Raw genomic sequence first — 27,504 nt, forward strand, 5'->3', positions numbered from 1 at the left:
TTGCTCATTATGAAATGACAAAGTTGGGCCTTTTAAGAAGCCAAGAATGCTTGGTTGGCAATCACTTAGGAGGCAAAGGATTGCTATTTATGGTGGTATTTAATGTCATTTTCAGTAGTACTAAGTTAGAAAGGAAAACGCCATAATGTGTGTAAAACTCTAACCATTTTGGAAGGTTGTCAGAATACAGTTGCCTATAGTCTTTTCACTCCACTAAAATTTGTAAGTTGGTTTAGAGCAGCATTTCCCAAGCTCTTCCACCAAACATTAGTTCTGTGTAGTGCTAATCAGTGTCCTTTGGGGATAAAAAGAGGATCCTTGACAAAAAATGGCCAGAGTGAAATGCCTTTCTTTACTGCAGAATTATTATTCAGAGCCTTGGTGCTTTTTTGCCTATGACCCTTCAAGAGGGAAGATACATTATGCAGTGTTACTCAGACTTAACTTGGTCATGGACCGCTGTTTGTGAGAACACCTAATAAACGTTTCATGCTATGACTGGTGTGTAGTGGAGCCCAGTTGAGCAGTTCTGGTGTAGTCTATGAATAAAAAAAGAATTATTTTGCATAAGATAGCTTGGTAATCGTGGAAAAGGACTTTTCTGAGAACAAGATACATCTTCAAGGTAACATAGACTCTTAAGGATGAATGTGATTTCAAAGGTCATCTAATCCAATGCCCAATAACAATAATAATAGTAGCAGGTACTATTTTTTGAGTACATGCTTTTTATCAGGCACAGTGTTGTTATTCTACATGCCTTATTAACCACTGGGTCTTAGTGATTTTTATATGTTCTTTATTTTTTATTTTACTTTAATTAATTTTTTTGAGACGTGCTCTCTTGCCCACGCTGGAGTGAGGTGATGTGATCATAGCTCAATGCAACCTCATACTCCTGGGTTCAAGTCATCCTCTTGCCTCAGCTTCCTGAGTAGCTGGGACTACAGGGATGTAGCACCATGCCTGCCCAGCAAATTTTTTTATTGTTAGTAGTGACAAGGTCTTGCTGTGTTGCCCAGGCTGGTCCCAAATTCTTCAGTTCAAGTGATCCTCCCTCCTTGGCCTCCCAGAGTGTTGGGATTACAGGTGTGAGCTGCTGTGCCTGGCTTATTTTTTATTTTTATTTTTTGAGATGGAGTCTCACTCTGTGAGGTTCAAGGCTGGCCTTGAACTCAAAAAAATTTGTTTTATTTTTTAATTTTTATTTTTAATTTTAATTTTAATTTTTTTTTTTTTGAGACAGAGTTTCGCCCTGTCGCCCAGGCAGACAGAGTGCAGTGGTGCGATCTCAGCTCACTGCAAGCTCCTCTTCCCGGGTTCACGCCATTCTCCTGCCTCAGCCTCCCGAGTACCTGGGACTACAGGTGCCTACCACAGCGCCCGGCTAATTTTTTTTTTTTTGTATTTTTAGTAGAGGCGGGGTTTCACTGTGTTAGCCAGGTTAGTCTCGATCTCCTGACCCCTTGATCCACCCGCCTCGGCCTCCCAAAGTGCTGGGATTACAGGCGTGAGCTGCCGCGCCCGGCCTTTAATTTTTAATAAACTAACACATGGACCTTAAGGAGATGACAAGTTCTGAATTATTTGCTTTGTTGTCCAGGCTGGTCTTGAACTCAGTGTCTTCACTACTGGATTTTTCAGTCACCAGATAACTTTAGCATCCTGTTTTCCACGTTAGTGGTCTAGAGTGCTGCCATCCTCCCACTGTGTCCCCTTCTCCAGCTTATTCTCCACACTGTACCCAATGGTAAGGAACTAAACAGTCTTAAACGTGGGGCTGGCAAAATCAGAATTACACTTTAAACGTGGAACTGATTGTGCCAGTCCAATGTTTAAGACACATTAGTTCCTTATCATTGTCCTTAGAATAAAGTTTTAGTATATTAGCTTTGTCCAACCCTGTATACCTTTCTTTTTTTTGAGAAAGAGTCTCGCCCTGTCACCCAGGCTGGAGTGCATTGGTGCAGTCTTGGCTCACTGCAACCTCTGCCTCCTGGGTTCAAGTCAATTCTCCTGCCTCAGCCTCCCGAGTAGCTGGGATTACAGGTGCCCACCACCATGCCTGGCTAACTTGTATTTTAGTAGAGATGGGGTTTCACCACGTTGGCCAGGCTGGTCTCAAACTCCGGACTTCAGTTGGCCTTCCAAAGTGCTGGGATTACAGGCATGAGCCACTGCGCCCAGCCTACCTTTCTAACTCTACTTCTAGCTTCTTGCTTCTGGGCTGCTGCTATGCTAAATGCAGCCCTTTCAGGAATGTAATACTTTCTGTCAGCTTCAGGCCTTTGCACATGCAGTTCACTTTGTCTATCTTGGTTTTTATTCTTAGGATTTTAAATCTCCTAAAAGCTTTCTCTGACCAGCCTAAAACTTAGGTAAGCCCTGGGTTAGGTGCTATGCTTATGTCCTCCCGTAGCATTTTGCATTTGCATGTGTTGTAACTCTTAATGTACAGCATCACGATTGCCTATTTTAACATTCCTCTTTCTTACAGTAGACTTTAATCTCTTTAAGGACAGGAACTGTGTCTTGTTTAGAATCCCCAGAGCTTATTTAGTACAATGGCTATGCTTATAATTTAAGTTTTTATTGAACAAATGAAATTATCCTAAGCCCTAAAACCTTGCAAGATGTTTTAGTGCAGGCAACTGCCTCAGTGGAGTTGAATAACTAGCACGAGGTCACTCACCTAAAAAGTGGTGAGGAGGGATTAAAATCTAAATCTGTTTAGCTGTGAAGATTGGGCTTTTTTTCCTGCTGCTGCACATGACTGCTCTCTCTCATGTTGCCTTTACACATCCCTGTCAAGTGTTCAAACAGCCCATGCCTAACAGCCCCATCCATAGCTTCTGAGGAAAGTTGTGTCATCTTTGGACAGCTCTGAGAGCTGAAGTGAGTCTTTGCAGAATAATTTCCCATCTATTAGTCTTAATTTATGCTTTGGAGAATATAACTTATTTTCAAAAAACAAATAATTCAGAGTTTGTCATCTCCTTAAGGTCCATTTATTAGTTTATTTCATTCCTTCATTCACTGAGTAACCATTTACTGAGCACCAGTGCAGTGTTCCTTTATTCTAATGACGTGGTCATTGCTCAGAATGTTTCTGGGCCTTTTTTGGGGATTATCTTCAGAACTTTTTTTTTTTTTTGAGAAGGAGTCTCGCTCTGTCACCCAGGCTGGAGTGCAGTGGTGTGATCTTGGCTCACTGTAACCTCTGCCTCCCAGGTTCAAGCGATTCTCCTGCCTCAGCCTCCTGAGTAGCTTGGACTACAGGTGTGTGCCACCAAATCCAGCTAATTTTTTGTATTTTTAGTAGTGATGGGGTTTCACCATGTTAGCCAGGATGATCTGGATCCCCTGACCTCATGATCCGCCTGCCTCGGCCTCCCAAAGTGCTGGGGATTACAGGTGTGAACCACCGCACCCGGCCTATCTTCAGAACTTCTATCAGCTTATTTTGAAAATGTGTGAACATACTTTTGTTTGTTTGTTAAACCTTGAAGGTGGATTGGATTTGAGAAATAGCTACTAGTTGTTCAGGACCAAGTTGGGTGAAAGATAATGGGTCAGAAATTATAATCTGGCAGTCCTCAATTTTCTTTGATTTGCTTATAATGTTTTTTGAGATGGAGTCTCACTCTGTTGCCCAGGCTGGAGTGCAGTGGCATGATCTCCGCTCACTGCATCCTCCGCCTCCCAGGTTCAAGCGATTCTCCTGCCCCAGCCTCCCGAGTAGCTGGGATTACAGGCATGCACTACCATGCCTGGCTAATTTTTGTATTTTTAGTGGAGACGGGGTTTCCCCATGTTGGCCAGGTTGGTCTTGAACTCCTGACCTCAGGTGATCCACCCACCTCGGCCTCCTGAAGTGTTGGGATTACAGGCATGAGCCACCACGCCTGGCCTATGTTTTGTTTTTTTTTTTAAACTTGAACCAAAACTTAAAATAGAAAGATTTGACATTAAAACAGTCTGCCTTTTACTTCTTAAAGAATCTGGGCTGGGTGCAGTGGCTCACACATACAATCCCAGCATTTTGGGAGGTTGAGGTGGGAGGATCACTTGAGCCCAGAAGTTTGAAACCAGCCTGGGTAATATGGGGAGACCCTATCTCTACAAAAAAAAAAATTAAAAATTAGCTGGGTGTGGTAGCCCACGCCTGTGCTCCTAGTTATTCAGAAGGCTGAGGCAGGAGGATCACTTGAGCCCAGGAGGTCAAGGCTGCAGTGAGCTGTGATCATGCCACTGTACTCCAGCCTGGGTAATTAACCCTGTCTCAAAAAAAAAAAAATGTGAAGCTCTTATTGCAGTTAACCAGATTTCCTACATGGCCCTCTTCAGTTGGAGCTGTGTAGTGGTCTCTCCTTTAGATGAGACACACACTTGCCAGTTTTCCTCAATCCCTGCTACTCCCTGTTATTTCACTGACACTGTGGCTAAAATTGGATTTGATTTATATCTTTATGCTTTGGGGATATATGTAGATAAAAATAAGACATTTGCTCCCTTCAAGAAGCCCTTCTTTGGTAATAGAGGCATGCTAAAAAATAGTTGTAATATGTGTACCTGCTGTATAATCAAGTGTATATTTAGATATTAATTGGGCACCTACCACATTCCAGATAATATGTTGAGTGCTTTCACTTATTTAAGCCTCAACACTCCTATTAGTTGGTGTTACTGCCTCCATTTTACACATGAGGAAGTTAGCTCAGAAATGGTTAAGTATCTTGGCCAATATGCAGCTAGTAAGCAGGTAGCTATGATTCAAAAATCATTCTCTCAACCAAGAGCATAAATTCTCACTTTACCTTCTTTGAGAGTATTAAAGCTTCAACCGTGTAACCAGAGTTACTGGTTTTGTCTCATAGTGATTTAAGTGTTTTTTTTTTTTTTTTTTTTTGAGACAGCTCTGTTGCCCAGGCTGGAGTGCAGTGGTGCAATTTCCGCTCACTGCAACCTCCACCTCCCAGGTTCAAGCAATTCCCCTGCCTCAGCCTCTCGGGTAGCTGGGACTACAGGCGCGTGCCACCACGCCCAGCTAATTTTTTGTATTTTTAGTAGAGACGGGGTTTCACCATGTTAGCCAGGATGGTCTCGATCTCCTGAACTCGTGATCCGCCCCCCTCAGCCTCCCAAAGTGCTGGGATTACAGGCGTGAGCCACAGCGCCTGGCCTGATTTGAGTGTTTTTTAGGGTAAGAAGATGCAGTTGTCTGATGTAGAGGGCTGCTGAGATCCAGGACCAGGGAAGAATGTTAGCTGAAATCCTAGAGATTCTGTTAGGTTCTCAGTCCACAGTAATGACAGGTAGAAGAGAAAGCTATAGTAAGTGAATGGATTCAGCTGCCAAATGGAAATTCAAGAATAATTTGGGTTCTCTTCCCACTGTGGCTTGAATTCTAAGGTAAGTGTTGATGAGAAGTAGGACTTGAGGTCTTTTCGTTGCAAACTGCCAAGAAGTAATAAAAAATATGCCGAAGACCTTCATAGAGTGTTAAAGGTCATGATTGGTTTAATCTGGTACATCCAGAGCAGAGTCGGAGGGCCAGCTTTTGGAACAGTGATCAGACATTCGCTGGGATTAGTGGTGAAAAGCCTGGGTTTCCAGCATAAAAACTGGAGAATTTTATGGCACCTGGTAGTCTTCCCGTACTGTCCTTTATGGCTAAGGAGTTGCTTTCTGCAGGCCTGCAGAGTATGCTAGAGATAGAAGAGAGGTATTTCTTCAAAGTGGCTTCAGGGCCTTAAGCAGGTCTTCTCCCTTTCTGAACGTTAACCTTCTATAAGTCAAGGAAGTTGACTTGGATGACATTTAATACTTTCCATTTTTTCAGTGCTTATTCAGGCATAGTACAATATGCTTTGCATATATTACTTTGTTTAATCCTTACAGTGGCTCTCTGGTATACATGGTGATATCTATACGTTACAGATAAGGAAACTGAGGCTCAGGGTTAGTTCAGTGTCATATAATTAATAAGTAGAGTCAGAACTTGAAACTAACACTGCCTGACTTCCAAGTGCTTAGTTGTTGTGCCATACTGGCACTAATTAGTAATCAGCGAGGTTGTGAACATGTTCTCCCTATTCTTCTGCTCCCCACCCCTACCCTTCAGATGAGCTACTTTTCCTTGTCAGCTGACTGGCCCTCAGGTGTTCTGGGGCTAAGAGAAGCTCCAGTACAGATAAGGCCTATTGGCCTTCTGCCTTCTCTTCCCAGGATGGGAGTAGCTGTTCAGAATCTGTAATCTAAACTTTTGAGAAAAGAATTACAGTACCTATAACACATCCTGTTAACATAACCAAACTGTTAACATAACCAAACTCTTTATTTGGATGCCATTGTGAAGTTGTCTCACAACGCCTTCAAATTTTAACAGTGTACTCTTGTTAATGATTTACCTAGTTGTTTCATGCCCTTATAAATGTGGTTTGTTACTGGTTAAATGGTCCTAATAATTTAGTAGTAAAATTTGTAACAACTTATAGGGTGCTATTTGGTCATGCCATTGGCTAGGTCTCTAACTGGCAGATCAAATTTAACATTAGTCAGATTTTAAATTTTAATATTTATTTATTTATTTACTTATTTGACATAGAGTCTCACTCTGTCGCCCAGGCTGGAGTGCAGTGGGATGATCACGGCCCATTGCAGCCTTGACCTCCTGGGTCAAGTTATCCTCTGGTCTCAGCTTCCAAAGTAAGTGGGACCATAGGCATGTGCCACCACACCTAGCTAATTTTTGAATTTTTGTAGAGATGGGTTCTCACTATATTACCCAGGCTGGTCTCAAATGCCTGAGCTCAAGTGATCCTCCTTCCTTGGCCTCCCAAAATGCTGGGATTATAGGCGTGAGCCAACATGCCTGGCCTAGATTTTTAATTTTTAAATTTGTTGAAGTTGGATAATGGTTTATGCTATCTACACATATGTATGGCACCTAAGAATTTCCTTGGATGTGCCCTGAGGTGCTGTATGTCTTGGTAAGCAGTGTGGTGCAGTGGAAAGAGTACCACTCTAGGTGGGACCCGAGTTTGAATCTAGATGTATGGCTAGGAACCAGTTTTTTAACTTCTTTGAACCTCACTCTTTCTCACTGGTAGAAGGGTATTGTAGTGAGAATTAGAGGGGTAAAGTCTGTAATATACCTAGCACAGAACCTGGCACTAGTAGGTGTTCAGAAATCATTTCATTTCATCATGGGAAATGAGCGGAATGTATGTAGAGAAGTTCATACGGCAGAGTGGTAGGGCAGACCACCTTGCTCCTATTTCGGGTCCCTGCTGAATCTCTGCACATGTCAAGGATGAGTTCTCATGTATGGTCAAATGAGGACTTTCTAGAAAAGATCTCACCTACCTAGCAAAACAACTATATTTTTCAGTCCTAGGATATTTAGCTTTGGTGGGAGGAAGCAGATCTAAGGAGATTGTTAAAGGCCTCAGGTAATGAATGGTGAGATGTTTATATTTGAATGTGTTGCTAAAAAAAAAGTAATAAAAAGAAAAGAAAAACATGCTAATTGATTTTCACCACATTAGGAGCTGCCTCTTAAAAAATCTAAGCAGTTGGTCCAAAATCCATAAGAAAATCTTTGACTACCACTGGTAGACTTCAGCACCTTGGAATGTTTTCAATAACCACAGTGAGACAAGTAAGAATACTTATAATATCTCTTCTGAGATCAACTCTGCTGTGCTTATTCTTAAAAATATGGGGCCGGGTGTGGTGGCTCATGCCTGTAATCCCAGCACTTTGGGAGACCGAGGTGGGTAGATTTTCTGAGGTCAGGAGTTCAAAACCATCCTGGCCCACATGGTGAAACACCGTCTCAACTAAAACTACAAAAATTAGTCGGGTGTGGTGGTGGGCGCCTGTAATCCCAGCTACTCGGGAGGCCGAGGCATGTGGATCACTTGAGGTCAGGAGTTCAAGACCAGCCTGGCCAACATAGTCAAACCCATCTATACTAAAAATACAAAAATTGGCTGGGCATGGTGGTGGGTGCCTGTAGTCCCAGCTACTAAGTAGATCACTTGAACCCAGGAGGTGGAGGTTGCAGTGAGTCAAGATCGTGCCGCTGCACTCCAGCCTAGGCAACAGAGTGAGACTCCATCTCCAAAAAAAAAAAAAAGGAGAGAAATTTATCCTTGTCCAGGCACAGTGGCTCATGCCTGTAATCCCAGCACTTTGGGAGGCAGGGGCAGGAGAATCCCTTCAGCCCAGAAGTTCAAGACCAGCCTGGGCAACATGGCGAGACCCCCATCTCTACCAATTTAAAAAAAAAAAAAAAGAAAAGAAAGAAATAGAAAAATTAGCTGGGCGTGGTAGCACACACCTGTAGTCCTAGCTACTCAGGAGGCTAAGGTGGGAAGATCGCTTGAGCCCAGGAGGCGGAGGCTGCAGTAAGCTGAGATCGTGCCTCTACACCCCAGCAACACCCCAGCTTGGGTGACAGAGCCAGACCCTATCTCAAAAAAAAAAGAAAAGAAAGAAATAAATAATGAATTTATCCTCTAGGATGTCAAACTCTGTGACTGCCCTAAATAAATTAGTTAATCCATCAAATTATAATGTGTTTTTAATAATACGTCATCAGCCCTCTGCATCTAAGGATTCAACCAGCCAGGGGTCAAAAATATTTTTAAAAATTGTGTCTGTACAGAACATATGCAGACTTTTTTCCTTGTCATTATTCCCTAAACAATACAGTATAACAACTACATATATAGCATTTACATTTTATTAGGTATTATACGTAACCTAGCGATGATTTAAAGTATAGAGGAAGCTGGGCAAGGTGACGTGCACCTGTAGTTTCACCCACTTTGGAAGCTGCAGTGGGAAGATTGCTTGAGCCCAGGAGTTTGAGGCTGTTGTGCCCTGATTATGCCTGAATAGCCACTGCATTGCAGCCTAGCAACATAGTGAGACACCGTCTCTTAAAAAAAAGTATACATGGGAATGTGCAAGTGTTTTATGCAAATACTATACCATTTTATATTAGGGACATGAGCACCCAAGGATTTTGGTATCCATGAGAGGGTTGGCTGGGGAGTATCCTGGAACCAGTCTCCCATGGATACCAGGGGATGATTGTATTCACTAATGTTCTAGCTTTTTTGTCATTCCCTCCCCTCCCCGCTTTATCATTATATTTCCTTCTTAGGTTCCTGGTTGACTTTCTAGAAATGCCACTTCCACTGTCCCTGCCGCTAACTTCATACATTACCTTAAAATTTTACTATTTAAATTAGTTTGTGTTTTAAAATAAAGTGCTTTGCCTTGATACCAGTCTGTGCCTTTAAAGTGCCACTAACGTAATGACAGATGCCTTTTAGAAATCCTGCAAACTGTTGTATGGCCATTGGCATCACTCTGTTAGTGTTAAATAAGCTGTATTTTCTTTGGATTAGCCCTACCCAGTTTTGTTTTTCTTCTGTTAATGCTCAACAGAAAACTGAAGATGGTCACAACTTTCCGACCTTGTGCACATTGCTTCTCTGGTCTATTGCCATAGGATACTGTAGCAGTATCTTACAGACATCTTTGATGGCCAATCAGAAGCAGTTAAATTACCTTAAATTTTTTAAATGGAACTCTGACAGCCAATAAGAAATCCCATGGGTGGGAACAGTAACAACCCTTTGGCTTGTTTTTAAGAACAATTCTAAATTTTCAGTATTCTGTTTTAGAAGCACATGATGCCCTAGTGCAGCTGCTGTGTGCATTTGCCAGACATTTCCACGCCTTAGAGTTCCCCATAGTTTGAAGTCTGAATCTGACCCCTGTTCTGCTTCTCAAGGTAACTTTAAAACAGGAAGTGTACAAAAGAGGTAACTGATGACGTGAACAGCCAATCGTGGCTTTGTGTTCTTAGCCGATAAAGCAGTTCAGCCAATGGGACCACTGTGGAGGCAAGGTTTGGTGTCAAATAGCATGCTAGATTGAATGCCTTTGACTGTTAAAGTGGAAGGAGGCTGCAGGGCTTCATTGGAGCCTCGGAGTTTTTCACTGAGGCAGGGGTCAGCTGAAAGACAAAGAAAAATGGCGAATAGTTTGTTGGGGGGTGGGAGGACAGCTGTTCGGGTTTTCACTGGAGTGGACATTCCAGACTCAGGTTTCTGCATCTCCTGCTGCCTTTTGTTTCCTCCGTCCTTTGGGGGGGAGGGATAGGAGTGACTTAAATTCTCCCAGCCCGAGGAGGTATAAATAACTACATGTAAAATTAATGCAGTTCCCGGTAAGTTTAATTCTTTGTTTTGTGTTGAAATGATAGAAACTGTTTAGCTTCAGAGAGTGTAGACAAGTTGCACTGTTCAGAAAATGGCCACTTTACATTCCATGCATACCTTTTGGTGCACCTAGAATACCTTGCTGTGTTTAGATTTTGCATGTCCTTCAACTAGGATTTCTTTCCTAGTTGGGTATCGACAAGATCAGGTACATGGAGAAAGGCTAATCATTTTTCAGGGGCACACAGAAGCAAAACACTTTTCTCTTCGCATTGGGTAAACTTAACTGTTTTCCAAATAATTTTCCTTTGTTCAAGTGCACTGAAGCTTTCCTACGGAATAAGCTGAGTTGTTGTGAGAGTTTTTCTATTTCCACGCACTTTGTTGACATCTGTGTTTTCAGATATGGAAGCAACACTGTTGCTGTTAGAAATTTGTGTGAAAATATGATTTGCACTGCTGCAGGTTCTAATGGTGAAGGCCCACATGCCAGTGTGAAATTTTCCCATAACTTTCTTGATTTACCAGTCTACCTCTAGATTCTAATAAGTAGTAATTAATGTAGTAACAATCTTTGTTTTTAATGCACATTTTAGCTTAGAATGCTGGTTAGAAACATCTTCACTTATATTGACAGTGACAAGAGCAAATCTTTTTCCACAGATTTCACACATTTTGTCAGGTGTTGATTTAGTTCTTTAAAATGATATGAGCAAAGTGCTTTTCATTTTTCCGTATTAAATATTTAAAATCCTGCAGTTTGTGAATAGGAAAGTTAAGAGTATAGGCACCCTACCTTTTGCCCTTGAGATACATATATTTTTCTCTTTAGGGATATAAAGCTAATGTAGGTTGCTAATCAGTAACCAGCCAGTTCTTATGAACAGTGAAATCTTCAATCCCACGTACTAATATCTATAATACACCTGATTTTAAAATGCAATTCTTTGTTTTCTTTTTATTTGCAAATGCGGAATGAAGGTCATTGGAACATTTCTGCAACAGACTCAGTGTGGAGCTGTGAGCCAGCAGCACTTAGTCTCTGGGTAGGGAAAAGGAGCAGGCCCTATTAGAGGAGAAGTTTCGAGGGTGTTGATTTGCCTTCCCTAGCTTCCCCTCTAATAAAGGATTTACCTGAGAGGACTGATAGGATTTAGATTTGGGGCTCTTGGAGTTGTAATGATATAGCAAGTCAAAGTTCCTGGATGCAGGCCTCTGTCGTTGCTTGCAAAAGTGACCTTGAAAAACTGCCGGGGAGTTGAAAGATTGAAGGACAAAGTTTGTTTATACAGATTTGGACTGAAAAGCTCTATTTAAGATGAAAAGAGACTGTACTTCTGATATTCAAGTTGAGTGGTTAGTAGGAATATGTTATAGATTCAAATTAGGAGTTTTCAGGGAATAAGACAATAGGGCTGCATTCATTCTCTCTCCCACTCTTTTTACTTCCCTCCCCCCAGCAAAAAATTCTAAATTCTTTTGGTATGATAGCTGAGTGAACTGCCTAACAGATTCAGAATTCCTTGCATGGTACCTTGTCTTCTTTGTAATCTAGAGGGTTCTTAGTGAAGGGGATAGTATTTTAGGAGTTCAGAGTAGTTGTATTTGTGAAAGTTTTGGGGAATTAGAATGCTTATAATAAGAAAATGTTCTTTCTGGGAATTTAAGTCCTAAGATAAAGAAGTATGTGTTAAGGATTACATTTTAAGAGGTAGTTATTTTGATTTAAATTAATTTTTTTAAGTCATTGACTATTTATATGTTTATGTTATTGGTTGTTCCAGATTATATATATGATTTTAAAAACAGTTGTAGGTGCTGACTTGACCCTGTTGGCCCTAGGAGAAGGCCTGCAGCAGGGGAGGCAAAAGTGAAGGTGTGGTACAGTATGAGGTAAACCATAAACTTGAGAACTTTGTGGATTTGGCTTCTTGGAAAGACGCCCAGTCACTGCCTCTAGCCGAGGTTCTTCACCATTTTTGGATCATAGACTCTTTGAGAATCTGACCCACTACCTGGAAAAATGCACATGGGCATGCCTGTGCAAAACCTTTGATGACTGAGTTATTTTCTAGTGTATGTCAAATGGTATTTAACACTTTAGCCAGATAAATGTTTACTAGACAAATGAAGAAAACTTTGCTTCCAGAAAGAGCAAAGACCTTCTAGAGAGCTAACTCTTAATTTAGGCCATGGGTGGCTGTGTGTGTAAGTGGGGCAGGCTTAGATGGGGTCTAGAGATATGGACATTTATTTACTCTGATCACAATATTTGAGGCAGCATGGTACAGACCATTTAAAGTCAAGAGATCTGTGTTCAAGCCCCATTCACCTTTATCACCAGCTTTGTAGGTTTGGGCAAGTCAGCCATTTAGTGTTAGCTTCCTCACATGTAAAAATGGAACCTAAAAATAGTGTCTTATTTAGTGGTGAGTCTTGAATGAGATCATGTGTGTCAAAGTACTTTGCAAATTGTGAAGAGCTACATAATATTAGTTGTTACCAATCCAGACTATTTGGGGGATGAAACGTTTATGAAGATAGGTGTGGCATCAAAGAAAAAAATGCCAGTATTTTAATATTTTTAAAAAGGAGTTAGTTTAAACCTGACACATTTCTTTTTAAACTGCCTTCACCTGCATATTCCTATTTATGCTGACATGACCCTATTTATTTAATGCATACGTCGAGACCACCAATCCTTTACTCATCAAGATTCCTGTGAAAGAATTTTAACCTCTTTGTCAAAATTTAAGGACCTCTCAGAATAGGATGAAATGGGTATGCTGATTTTTAAAAAACTCTTGTTAGATTGAGGAACCTCTCAGAATAAAATCTGGAAGCCTGTTCCGTTTGCATTATGAGATTTGCATTACAATACAGGTAAGTTGTAATGGTTGCAGATGTTTACCAAGCAGAGGTTACATTTTTAGTTTGTATACCAAATATTTATAAAGTAAACTGGAACCATTTTTTTTGTTTGCTTTGTGATTATCCTGTCAATTTTCAAGCATGGGAGGTAGTTATAGCCTGCTCTATAGTAAGCAAGTAAATGTTGGGATTAATGCCTTTTTTTTTTTTTTGGCAGATGAGGTCTCGCTCTGTTGCCAAGGCTAGTGTGCCAGGCTGGAGTGCCATGGCATGATCATGACTCATTGCAGCCTCCACCTCCTGGGCTCAAGCAATCCTCCTACTTCAGCCTCCTGAGTAGCTGGGACTACAGGCATGTGCCACTGTGCCCAACTAATTTTTATTTTTTTATTTATTTTTATTTTTATTTTTAAATACAGACGGGGTCTTGATTTGTTGCCCAGGCTGATCTCAAACTCCTGGACTCAAGTGATCCTCCCGCCTTGGCCTCCCAAAGTGCTGGGATTACAAGCACTGGGATTACAGGCATGAGCCACCGTGCCCAATTGTGGGATGAACAGTTTTAAAAAAAGAAATAATTGATCTCTCATCAAAAACCTAACATAAATTTCACACAGTTGATACCTACTATGAGATACCTTTCTAACATAACTGGTGGAAACTCATGGGGATTTCTTTTTAATCTAGTCTGCATGTCCAGTGTCATCTATTTTTAGGACTTCCTTTTTTTCCCCCCCAGGGGTGGGGTTGATATTTTGTGATGTTTGATTTCCTGTCCTATTAAGTCACTTCCTTTCAGGCATGGTCAGTCAGCATTGGTGTCTGCTTCCTATCTGTGCATTGAAAGAATCATATTCAGACAGAATGAGGTTTGGCAAAATTGATACTGACTTTACCAAATAAAATTCCAGTTCCAGGGATGTGTAGGTTTAAAAACAGCAATCGTGGTCACTTTGGGCTTTTGTTTTTAAAACAAGATGAGGTCTCCTTTTTAAAGAGGCTAAATACTTTTGTGGGGGCTTCAGTAACCCAAAAAACTTATTAAAAGTTGAACATGGCTGTCTTCATGAATGGAATGATTTTTGCCTATTCTTATTACTGATAATATATGCATACAGAGTTTGAATACGTCTAAATTAGGCTGATGGGAATCACTTAGGGATCTAGTCTAGTTCCCTTCTTGTAAAGTGGGGAAATTGAGGCCCAGTAAGTTCAGGTGCCCTAATCCAAGTCTTTCAGCTTTTTAGGAACAGGCTTGTACAAGTTTGGAGATTTGACTCCCAGTCAATTTGTTGTGTGTTTCTTTTATTCCTCTAGGTTGTTTTCACTTTTTACTTTTCATGTTTCTTTTCCTTTTGGGACTTCTGTATAGGTTTGCTATTTGGGTATAGAAGGAACAGAGAAAATGTGCCATGGAAGAGGTTCAGAAGTCTTTACCTGAAGTGTGTTGGTTAGAAAGTCTGCTGCAGCAGATTTAGTGTCCCTTTGGGATCTGAAGATATCTTGCCTCAGCCAGTTAGTTGCTTATTCAGAAAGCTGAGAACCAGCTAGGAAGCTAATGGTGCTCACCTGTGAGCTATTCCAGAGAGCCAGGTTACTTTTATGCATTATGAGGAAGTTAGGGTATACAAACACATCACCTGCACGCCAGTTAGTGTTTTTTTTGTTTTTTTGTTATTATATTTCAAGAACAAGCTAATTCCCAAAAAAGTTTGGACCTGGCTCTTAAAGTGAGTCCACAAGCTAACCTGTATTTAATAAACAAAGATTCTAGGGTCATTTTAAGCATTTGACAAGACTAAAATAGGAATCATTGTTTATAGACACCGAAAATAATATCTTACCTGTGCTGACTTTACTCTTTCCCATCAGCAAAGTGGTATTATGTGTGTATGTGCTTGTGTATGTTTGAGTAGTTTTTGTTCTTATCTTTATATTCTTTGATAGACCTTGATATACTTTAACATTTTTAATTTTTCTAAAGGTGATGACCTTCCTATATTTAGACAAAAGTTATAGTCCATTGAAAGAATGAGGGCTTGAACGATGTAAGTTATGTAATATTTAAGTCCTAAAGTGTACTGACTGAAGATTATAATAGACATAGCCGGATAGAATATATTTCATGTCTACATTTCCCAGAAGTTTAGTTTTCTTTCCTTTTTTTGGAGACCAGGTCTTGCTCTGTCGCCCAGGCTAGAGTATAGTGGTGTAATCATATATCACTGCAACCTCAAACTCCTGAGCTCAAGCAGTCCTCCCACCTCAGCCTCTGAGTAACTGGGACTACAGATGCACGCTACTAGGCCTGGCTAATTAAAAAAAAATTTTGAGGGCTGGGCGTGGTGCCTCACACCTGTAGTCCCAGCACTTTGGGAGGCCGAGGCAGGCAGATCACGAGGTCAGGAGATCAAGACCATCCTGGCTAACATGGTTAAACCTCATCTCTACTAAAAATACAAAAAGTTAGCTGGGCGTGGTGGCGGGTGCCTGTAGTCCCAGCTACTCGGCAGGCTGAGGCAGGAGAATGGCATGAACCCGGGAGGCGGAGTTTGCAGTGAGCCGACCTGGTGCGACCGCACTCCAGCCTGTGCGACAAAGCGAGACCTCGTGTCTCAAAAAAATATAATAATAATAATAATAATAATAATAATAATTTGGCTGGGTGTGGTGGATCACGCCTGTAATCCCAGCACTTTGGGAGGCCAAGATGGGCAGATCGCTTGAGGTCAGGAGTTTGAGACCAGCCTGGCCAACATAGTGAAACCCAGCCTTTACTAAAAAAACACAGAAATTAGCCAGGCGTAGTCCCAGCTACACAGGAGGCTGAGGCACAAGAATTGCTTGAACTGGGAGGTTGCAGTGAGCCATAATAGTGCTACTGCACTCCAGCCTGGGCAACAGAGTGAGATTCCATCTCAAGAAAAAAAAAAAAAAAAAAACTTTTTTTTTTTTTTTTTTTTGTAGAAATGGAGTCTCATTATTTTCCCTGGCTGGTCTCGAACTCCTGACCTCAAAGGATCTTTCTACCTCAGCCTCCCAAAGCACAACAGGCATTTACAGGTGTGAGCATCTGTGCCTGGCTAGTTTTCTTTTTAATGTGTTCTGCTACCTCAATATGGGGGCCCACCTCTTTATGACGTGGTCAGATTCTATTTGTATTATCACTCTTATCTTCTTGTCTCTCCCTTTGGGATCCCAAAGCTAGACCCCGCTGTTCAATAATTGACCAAAAGTTTTTCTCTACTTACAGTATTTATTCTAAATTAAATTACAGTCTAGCACCTGCAGTGAAAATGGGCAATCGAAGGATAAGGAATGAAGGTAAATTCCAGTATAAAGGAAGAACTAAAGAAAAAAAAACATAGTAAATGTTTAACTTTAAAGTGGCATAACATTGTGACCTTGTGTTCCTTAGTTCAAAGAAAGAAGACTAAAATAACCACAGCAAATAGCAGTGCTAATTCACTTGGTTATCCTTTCTTCTTGGAAGTACTACCGTTTTGGTCTGTTTCCATAGTTTCAATTACATAGAAAACTAAAGGGAAGACCTGCTTGATTGAAAATATCCAGATAAAATGAAGTTTTCTTCTGTCTACCTAAGCTATATAGTTCTTACCTTCAAGGAAATGCTAAAGTTGGATACTTTTTACACTTCTTTTCACCAGTTCACCACGCATGCATGTCTTTTTTGTGGAGACTTTAAAAATGTATACAAATAAAATTTTACTCTGAGACCGATGATGTTTATCAAGTATTAGAAACTGATATGGGAAGAACAAGCAAAAAACACAGCATTCAGAGGAGGGGAGATGTTGGCTTAGGAATGAAGGCAAGCTGTTTAACTGGGTGTAGACTCAGGGAGGTAGGGACAAGGACATTCCAGGCATTGGGAGCGACAAGCAAGATCATGATTCAAAAAGTACGTCTTGGGTTAAAGAGAGCAGTAAATGGTCAACTGCTTAGAGCATAAGGAGATGAGTTAAGGACAGGAAGGAGTGGTAAAAGAAAAAGTATGGAGAAGTAAGTTGGGTCAGATGTTGAAGGGCCTTGTTTGCTGGGCTAAGAAATTTGAACAGTGTCTGCTTGACATTGGTGACCGTTGAAAATCTGGGGTAGTAGAGTGATGTGGCATTATGAGAGCTGCAGTTTTATAAGATTTATTACACATCTTAGGTTCACAACCCTTATAGGATTATTAGGAGGTTTAAAATAGGTAGTAACATATAAAGGGCTTAGAATTGTACCTGGCACACAGTAACTTCTAATGAGCACTGGCTGTCATCATCATCGGTTTTATTACGTGGAGGCAATGAGGGTCTGAACAGAGATAGTGGTAGTATGAAGAAAGGTCAGGAGATGGACACTGTTGGACACTGTTACTATAGAATTTAGCAGCTGATTAGAATTAAGGAACAGAGGAGAAAAAGTGCAAAATGATACTGAGATTTCAAGTCTGGGTGACTGGAGGATAGAAACAGAAATTTAGGAAGAGCAAGTTTGGGGGGAAAAGAAGATAGATTTGATTTGGGGCATGTGGAATTTCAGTTCTGGGTAGCTTTCTGGTTGTAGATGTCCAGCCAGGCAGCTTGTACATGAAGGACTGAAGCTTTGGAGAAATATCAAAATTGGTAATGTATATTTGGAATTTAGGCTCATAGAGATTATAGCTGAATCTAGGGGACAAACAGGAGAGAATCAAGAAAGAGAATTGACAGAAGACTAGTGCTACATGTCAAAGATGGAAGCCCAAAAACGTCTAAAGTTGAGAAATCCGGAAATGAGCATGGTAGAGTCCTCTAGGTCATTGTTCTCTAAGCTTTTTTTGGTTGCACACCCCTGTTGTCTGAGTGTGCAGTTCCCATGTCAGAATTAATATTCTTTATTCCAAAAAGTTACTTGCTTGGTTTTTTAGTATTAGTTTACTAAAAATAGAGAATATCTGTAACTCCCCTTAATCCAGGCATGTACAACAAGGTAAAGGTTTCATTGTTAGCCTACATCTTCCTCACAGTACTTGGAGCACCGTATGTAATACATGGTCTTGTGACAAGTTCAACTAAATGAGGGCATCAGTATCAGCTCATAGGTTAAATATTCGAAAAGCTAATATTAACACTTTCTGTGTGTGCCTTGATAAGTAAAAGACTAGAAATACTGCCTTAGAATCTGGTGACCTTCACTTGCTTTAAAGATGTACAAATATTTCCTTGAGATTAGCACATATACCACGTCTCCATTCGGTACAAAGACCAGATTTTATTTTCTGAGTTGCATTGGGCATAATCTTACTGATCTTAGCTTTGTAAAATCTCAAATGGCAGCATCCTGCATGAAGCTGACCAAAAATACATATGTAGGAATTTGGCAGCATTTGCTGAGCAAGTAATTTATAGCCCACATGATCATAGTAGCACCAATGAGCAGCACACACAATTAATTACCAGGAATGAGACTAGCCTCGTCTGTAGGATTTAGCAGAATTTTTAATATAAAACACCTATATTTAGTTTCTAGGCTATGTATGTTGTAATTATCCTCAATCTAAAATAACGGCAATAAGAAACTTTTCACTAGAGAAATAGTGGTAAATTTCCAGCCATTTTACCTCATTATTTATAATCTAAACTCCATGATTATTTTCCTCTTGGAAATTCATTGGCCAGATGCCCATGAAGCTCCCCTTGAAGGTGGTTAAGCAATGTAATAGAATGCAGTGTTTATATGAATAGTACTTTATAGTTAGTGAAGTGATTTCATACTCATTCTCTTATTTGGTATCTACCTAATGTAAGTAGGACAGACGATTATCATCCCCCATTTTGAGGGTGAGAAAATAGAAGGCAGAGCCTAGTGACAAAGGCTTTTGCTCTTTATACTGCACTTTCTTGCCATATATGAAAAACAGTCTAGCTGTGTCCATCTTCAGGGACTAATTCTCCCTCTTACCTTCTCTTTTCCTGTACTTGCTTCTCCCCTGAAAGGCACAGAACTTTCCCAGAGTTCTTATCAACTCTCATATTATAGACTACTTAACAGGCTAATCGTAAAGGGAGCAAACATAATAGTCAAAATGAATTACCTTTAAAGTGTTTGTTAAAATAGGTGAACACGGTCACTTTTTGGAACAAAGCATGGTACAAATAGATAGATACAATTGAGCAGTATTTTGGAAATTGTCTTTAATGAATACTAAATTCACTAAAGTCAGGTAAGTAGTTGAAGGATTTTTTCCAAATAGATATGTGGTTAGAATTGTATTAGGTGTTCTATGGTATTCCTTAGCTATGCAAATACATACTTTGTGGTATGTATTGAGGCAGCTCCCATGTTTGGGTTCTCATCTTGAAACATAGAGATTGATATTTTTAGATGAATCATGGTTTTTTTTTTTTTTTTTTGAGACGGAGTCTTGCTCTGTCGCCAGGCTGGAGTGCAGTGGCACCATCTTGGCTCACTGCAACCTCCGCCTCCCAGGTTCAAGCGATTCTCCTGCCTCAGCCTCCCGAGTAGCTGGGACTACAGATGCGTGCCACCACGCCCAGCTAATTTTTGTATTTTTAGTAGAGATGGCGTTTCACCATGTTGGCCAGATGGTCTTGATCTTATGACCTTGAGATCCGCCCGCCTCGGCCTCCCAAAGTGCTGGGATTACAGGCGTGAGCCACGGCGCCTGGCCCATGGTGTTCTTAAATAATCAGTTGCTTTAAATTTCCTAGCTATGATTTATAATCCTTGCTTAGCCTAGTGAGGTGGAACAAAGGAATTCTGATTTCTTGGAGGAATGGCTGGATAATCAAGATAACATCACCATGTTCACAATGTAGCGATAGCTATAATTTTGAAACACTGCATAGAATTTAGCCAGGTGATTCCTCCTATAAGTGGGCAGCTGTGAAAATATCTCCAATATAGGGGGCTGGGCTAAGGCTGTTCTTCTGAATTATAGAGAAAGGATAGAGTGACTTCCCATCACCAGGCCCCCAGAAAGTGAACTTGATCCTTTCTATCTCCACTCTTGTTTGGTAACTAGATGGCCTACTCCTACACCTTTGATGCAACTGCAGTTTAACAAGCTTGAAAACCTTAAGCTTTCTTGTTTAAGCTTTCTACTTTGAAATGTTTAAGAATCTGGTATCTTGATTTTTTTTGGAGTACTTTTTTCAGTAGAGTGATCAGGAAAACTAAAGGTAAAAAGGCCTGGTGGATTTGTGTTCCAGGCTGAGAAAAGCTATAGGTTCTTAAGTTTTGGGTTTTCTATTGTTACCAATTCTAAAGTAGGAGAAGATTTAATGAAAGAGCACAGAACTGAGAATCAGAAGACATGAATTTTAATTTCAGCTGTGGCATGTACTTGTCCTGGTGACTTCGGCCAAGTTCCTCAGTCTACCTGGATAAAGTATCTTTATCTGTCAGATGGGAATATTTGAACCTGTGTTGCTTATCTTATGTGTTTATGGTGAGAAACACATAAAATAATGTGAAACTACTTTAAGAAGTGTAAAGTATATACAAATGTAAGGGATTAGCATAACTATCTCAGTCACTTTGCACTCTTTGAAGTGGTTTTTATTTTCTCAGTTCCTGACAGCTGTATACATGAAGTTAAGAGATTTAGGGTTTGGTTGGCTTGGAAGATTTGTCTCATTTCATGTCCTTTTCCTTTCTTTCTTCTCCTCTTTTAAACATTTATATCAATGATAAAAGACACTAAGCAGAGGGAAGATTTCACAGTGTATCTGAATGAGCAGAATCCAGACAGCCGAATCAATACAGCCAAGCTCATATTGACATTCTTATAACGCCCTCTAGGTTTTTAATTGACAATTTTCTGCCTTCCCCTGTCCCCCCGCCCACATGGTTTTTAGATGTATTAACTCACCAGCACAATCTCCCATTTTTCAGTGGAGCCTATGATTAGATAATTGTCTACATTTGTGCTACATTTTCCAAAGTAGAACAAGTTTTTCTCCATCCCCACTCTTGTGGCTCTTCCATTGGATTACTGCACAAAGGTTACTGCACGACTGAGCACAGATACTTAAGAAGGAATTTTCCCATTTCAAAGAAAAGTACCTAGAATGAGGCCAAGCATACTTGGGGTCTTAAAATAGTTCTTGTCCAGGCACGGTGGCTCACATCTGTAATCCCAGCACTTTGGAAAGTGAGAGGATCACTTGAGCCCAGGAGTTTGAGACCAGCCTGGGCAAGAGAGCAAGACCTTGTCTTTACAAAAAATTTTAAAAATTAGCCAGGTATGGTGGCAAGCACCTGTAGTCCCCGCTTTTCAGGGGGCTGAGCAGGGGAGGATCGCTTGAACTCAGGAGGTTGAGGCTTCAGTGAGCCATGATGCCACTGCACTCCAGCCTGGGCAACAGAGCAAGACACTGTTATTTAAAAAAAATTTTTTTTAAGTTCTTGAGGAACCTGTGTTTGTTCATTCAGTAGATGTGTATTGAATCCCCACTATGTGCAAGGCACATTTGCCTTGAGGATGTTATCAGAAACAAAATGATTATGTTTGTCTTACAAACTGGGGAAAAAATAGGAGCATGAAAAATTTAAGCTTAAAAAATAATATGCCCCCTAAAAAAAGAGAATATGTTACACAAGTCTGAAGCAAGTAAATATGCTAATTAGAGAAATAGATTTGATTGTGTGCCAGGAATGGTTTCTTGGGGAGAAAAAAAATTTAGTCATCACTGATTAGTGAATGTGTAGACAGTGTTTAATTTCCTTATAGTTGTACTGTAAAGGCAAGCATCTTACCAATGCTATTGCAGAAGAGCCTTAAACATTGGTTTCAATCCATGAGATAGTCTGAGAAATTCCAACTTTCCAGAACATGTTGCCTTCATGTTCACTTCAGGATGTTGGATATAGATGGAAGTGGGTGGAGCTCTCTTTAGAGCTCCAAACAGAATCTTTTGCTTGGACGGTGGGGCCAGGTTGATTGGGGAGCTGCCTGGACTCCAGGTTTCCTCTACCCTCTAACATAAACAAGATTCCTTTCACAAGACAAAACAGGCACGTACTCCTAGCTTGTGGAAGTCTGAGGTATCCAAGGAGATGGTGGTCGTTGTGGGGTTTTTTGGGGTTTTTTTTGATACAGGGTCTCGCTCTGTTGCCCAGGCTGAAGTGCAGTAGTGCAATCATGGCTCATTGCAGTCTCCCAACTTCTTGGCTCAAGTGATCCTCCTGCCCCAGCCTCCTGAGTAGCGGGAGCTACAGGTGCGTTCCACCACACAGGCTATTTTTTTTTTCTTTTTTGTGGAGATGAGGTCTTTCTATCTTTCCCAGGATGATCTTGAACTCCTGGGCTCAAGCGATCCTCCTGCTTCGGCCTCCCAAAGTGCTGAGATTACAGGCATGAGCCACCATTCCCAGCCCAAGGAGACATATTCTAAGAATTTAAGGCTGGGTGCGGTGGCTCATGCCTGTAATCCCAGCACTTAGGGAGGCCGAGGCGGGCAGATCACGAGGTCAGGAGATCGAGACCATCCTGGCTAACACGGTGAAACCCCGTCTCTACTAAAAATACAAAAAATTAGCCAGGCGTGGTGGTGGGCACCTGTGGTCCCAGATACTTGGGAGGCTGAGGCAGGAGAATGGTGTGGACCCGGGAGGCAGAGCTTGCAGTGAGCCAAGATCATGCTACTGCATTCCAGCCTGGGCGACAGAGTGAGATTCCATCTCAAAAAATATATATAAATAAATAATTAATTAAAAAAAGAACTTAAATGTTTTTGGATTAGTGTGGAGAGAAAACCTAGTACAGCTATTGATCATTGACACACCCAGGGATTTAAATTTGGAGCGTTCCCATTTTCAGCTTGAATTCTTTGCTTTTTTGGAACTAGTACATTTGTTCCAAATTTAATAGTTTAAAGGGCTTAAAAATTATTTCATGTTTATAAAAGAGATAGGAGAACATCTTTCTCTATTTTAATATGTATTTCCATGCATCTGAAACTAGGCTTTTTAAAGAAATATGTTAAAAGCAAAGTAAGTAGTCTAAATTATAGAGAAAAAGAAGCTAGTTGGTCTTTAGGCTCGGTACCGTATCTGGGACTCTTCAGACCAGTAGTTGGTGTCTTGTCTAGCTTCGAGCAGTCATGATATGATACCATCTGGCATTTGTATGAAGCTTGCTATTTTTTGAGGCCTTCTAACATGTGTTTTACCATTTGTGTGTTTCAACTGCCCTGTGGGATGTTGCTGTAGATGAATAGAGAAGTTTCTAAGAAGTTAAGAGATTTGCTCAAGATCACAGTTCGCCAGAGAGCTAAGAACCCCCAGGTCCAATACATTTTATTTATTTATGTATTTACCTTGTGCTTTAGTGCCCCCAACTGTTCGCAGCTGAGTATTCATAGGTGCTGCTAACCTGTCTAGAGACATGCAAAGGGGAAGGATAAAACAGAAAAGAAAAAAGAGTGACAGAGCTTAAACAGTGCAAAAAGGCCGGGCGCGGTGGCTCACGCTTGTAATCCCAGCACTTTGGGAGGCCGAGGCGGGCGGATCACAAGGTCAGGAGATCGAGACTACGGTGAAACCCCGTCTCTACTAAAAAATACAAAAAAAATTAGCCAGGCGTGGTGGCGGGCGCCTGTAGTCCCAGCTACTCGGAGAGGCTGAGGCAGGAGAATGGCATGAACCCGGGAGGCGGAGCTTGCAGTGAGCCGAGATTGCGCCACTGCACTCCAGCCTGGGCGACAGAGTGAGACACTGTCTCAAAAAAAAAAAAAAAAAAAAAACAGTGCAAAAAGTGGGAATGAGCAAGTTATAATAAATCAAGACAGAATTTTAGAGCTTTTGCATTTTGACTCTTATCATTTATTGTATTGTGATCTTGAGCAAGTAACTTGATATTCCAACCCTCAACCTTATCTATAAAATTGGAATAATATTGGTAAATTTATCACTGAGCTAAGTAAGGGTCAATTGAGGATGATGGATGTGGCATGTATTTTATGAACTCTAAAGCCCGTAAGTTGGCATCTATGAAACATTCTTCAGAATCACACTTCTTACCTCTGCTGGACACACAAACGCAGGATACTACCAGAAACTGGGCAAGAGGCTGTTTGTGAATCTCAGAAGGGACCCAGTAAGAAAAAGATGCATTGTTTTAGAATACAACTTAACTTAGGCTACAGGCACTCTTTCTGTCTCTAGCTCATGTCACAATTCCTTTTCGGGATCGAGGCCTGAAAAACCAGTTACTCACCAGTCTTCCTACAAGGATTTATTTACTTGTTAGGCTGGAGGATCAGAGAGACTAACAGATACTTCTGTGGGGCAGAGGGGGTCCGGCCCAGCTTACTTCTAATTGAGGATTAACAGGTGAGGGAGGCAAGTGAGCTAAGTAACAGTTGTGTTATGATCTAGGACCAGCTTCTCATCCTCTGGTATCAGTTTCCCCATCAGTAAATCAGGGATAAATAAAACACCTAATAGTGCTTTAAAACAAGATCAGAATGTTATCTGAAACTTTTTCTTTTCTTTTCTTTTTTTTTGAGACAGGATCTTGCTCTGCTGCTCAGGCTAGAGTGCAGTGGTGCAATCATGGCTCACTGCAGGTTTGACCTCCCAGGCTCAAGCAATCCTCCCGCCTCAGCCTCCTGAGTAGCTGGGACTACAGGTGTGGGCCACCACACCTGGCTAATTTTTTATTTTTTATTTTCTGTTGAGATGGGGGTCTCACTGTGTTGCCCAGGCTGATCTCAAGCTCCTGGGTTCAAGTGATCCTCCCGCCTTGGCCTCCCAGAGTGCTGGGATTAGAGGCATGAGCTACCACGCCTGGTTGAACCTTTTTCCTTAAAGGGCCAGATATTTTAGGCTTTGTGGCTGTATGATTTTTGTTGTAACTCTTCAACTCTACTGTTTAGCATGAATAGACAATATAAACTAATTAGGGGCCGGACATGGTGGCTCATGCCTGTAATCCCAGCATTTTGGGAGGCCAAGGTGGGCAGATCACTTAAGGTCAGGAGTTCAAGACCAGTCTGGTCAACATGGTGAAACCCGTCTCTTCAAAAATACAAAAATTAGCTGGGTGTGATGGCGGGTACCTATAATCCCAGCTACTTGGGAGGCTGAGGTGGGAGAATCGCTTGAACCCGGGAGGTGGAGGTTGCAGTGAGCCGAGATCGTGCCATTGTACTCCAGCCTGGATGGCACACTGAGGCTCCATCTAAAAATAAATGAATGAATAAATAAATAAATAATTAGGGTTGATGTCTTCCAGTGAAACTGTTTCTAAAAACAGGCTGTAGGCCAGATGTGGCCTATGAGCTGTAGTTTTTAGACCCCTGCTTTAGAATACTTCGCTAAATACTTGATCCTTTTTCTTCATCATACAAAATACTGATAGTGTTTTATTGCTGTCATATATGCAGAGATGATTTAAGTTTGAGCATTGAAAGGATGAGTAAGAATGTGTGTGAAGTAAGATGTTACATACCATTTTCTATTCCACAGAAAAAAGTTTTCAAATATTCTGTTCATGCCTTCCCATCACTTTCATTGTTTATACAGTTGCTGTGCCTTCATTTTTCTCTAGTTGTACTACAACTATATTATGATCGGGCACCTGTTTCAAAGATTATATTGTACTAGATACCAAATAGAAAAATATTTTTGTTTTTGAAGGAAAAGTGGCTCTTCTGCCAGTTTGAAAATGTGTCCTTGTGTACAGATCTTTAAGGAGAGCAGTGTGCAGCCACTTCCAAGCCTAAGTCTTTTAGGAAGCATGGTTTTCCAGTAGGCACTTTGAAAAGCGGCTTCCTCTTAAGACAGACGTACCCTCAAACATCAAACTTGGCATTAATCAGAGTTGGGGAAGTAGAGGTCTCAAACTCCTGGGCTGAAGTGGTCCTCTCGCCCTAGCCTCCCAAAGTGCTGGGATTACTGGCGTGAGCCACTGTGCCTGGCTGGCAATTTCTTAAAATAAGGCAGCAGTGAAGTTTGTTGCTTCAGTTGACTTCCTTTCATGAAAGATTTCTCTGTAGCATGCTCTTCTGTTTGATAGCATTTTACCCAGAGTGGAGCTTCTTTCAAAACTGGAGTTTGTCCTCTCAAATCCTGCCACTATTTTATGAACTAAGTTTATATAATATTCTAATGTTCATAGCATTTTCACTGGGAGTAGGTTCCATTTCAAGAAACGACTTTCTTTGCCTTCCATAAGAAGCAACTCCTCATCTGTTAAAGTTTTATCATGAGACTGCAGCAATCCAGTCACATCTCAGGCTCCACTTCTAATTACAGTTCTCTTGCTATTTCTACCATGTCTACAGTTACTTCTTCCACTGAAGTCTCAAACCCCCCAAAATCATCCAGGAGGGTTGGAATCAACTTCAGACTCCTGTTAATGTTTATATTTTGACCTCCTCCCATGAATTTTGAATGGCTTTTTTTGTTTGTTTTGTTCGTTTGTTTTTGAGACAGGGTCTTACTCTGTTGCCCAGGCTGGAGTGCAGTAGCACGATCTTGGCTCACTGCAGCCCTGACCTCCCAGGCTCAAGTGATCCTCCCACCTCAGCCTCCCAAGTAGTTGGGACTATAAGCATGTGCCACCACACCCAGCTAATTTTTGTATTTTTTGTAGAGACAAGGTTTTGCCATGTTGCCCAGGCTGGTTTTGAAGTCCTGAGCTAAAGCAGTCCTCCCGCCTTGGCCTCCCAAACTGCTGGAATTACAGGCATGAGGCACTGTGCTTGGTCATGAATATTCTTTTTTTTTTTTTTTCTTTTTGAGACAAAGTCTTGCTCTGTCGCCCAGGCTGGAGTGCAGTGGTGCGATCTTGGCTCACTGCAACCTCCGCCTCCCGGGTTCAAGCGATTTTTCTGCCTCAGCCTTCCGAGTAGCTGGGATTTCAGGCCCACACCACCATGCCCTGCTAATTTTTGTATTTTTTTAGTAGAAATACAGGGTTTCACCATGTTGGCCCGGCTGGTCTCAAACTCATTACCTTGTGATCCGCCCGCCTTGGCCTCCCAAAGTGCTAGGATTACAGGCATGAGCCACCTCGCCTGGCCTGCCATGAATATTCTTAATGGTATTTAAAATGGTGAATCCTGTCTAGAAGGTTTTCAATTTACTCAGATCTGTCTGAGGAATCCCTGTCTATGGCAGCTGTGTCCTTATGAAGTGTTTTTATTTTTGAGACAGAGTGTCACTCTGTCACCTAGGCTGGAGTGCAGTGGCGTGATCTCGGATCACTGCAACCTCATGCTTTGGCCTCTGGAGTAGCTGGGACTACAGGCGTGCACCACCAAGCCCGGCTAATTTTTGTGTTTTTAGTAGAGATGGGGTTTCATTATGTTGGCCAGGATGGTCTCAAACTCCTGACCTCAGGTGATCCTTCCGCCTTCGCCTCTCAAAG

At 41.3% G+C, this 27,504-nt stretch overlaps 1 protein-coding gene across 4 annotated transcripts in view; it reads left to right on the forward strand.

Annotated features, from left to right (window-relative positions):
• The window catches only part of NFYC (nuclear transcription factor Y subunit gamma), a 79,204-nt gene that overhangs the window by 7,899 nt on the left and 43,801 nt on the right, over window positions 1-27,504 (forward strand). The window contains exon 1 of one of the 4 annotated variants that reach the window (XM_032160436.2): window positions 10,158-10,252. The exons of the other annotated variants lie outside the window; for them this stretch is intronic. The gene's annotated coding sequence lies outside the window, so the exon portion shown is untranslated. Of the gene's footprint in view, window positions 1-10,157; window positions 10,253-27,504 lie in introns of those variants that run through there. 4 annotated transcript variants of the gene reach the window in all.

The sequence above is a fragment of the Hylobates moloch genome, unplaced genomic scaffold (genome assembly GCF_009828535.3).
Source record: "Hylobates moloch isolate HMO894 unplaced genomic scaffold, HMol_V3 SCAFFOLD_8, whole genome shotgun sequence".
Lineage (NCBI taxonomy): Eukaryota > Metazoa > Chordata > Mammalia > Primates > Hylobatidae > Hylobates > Hylobates moloch.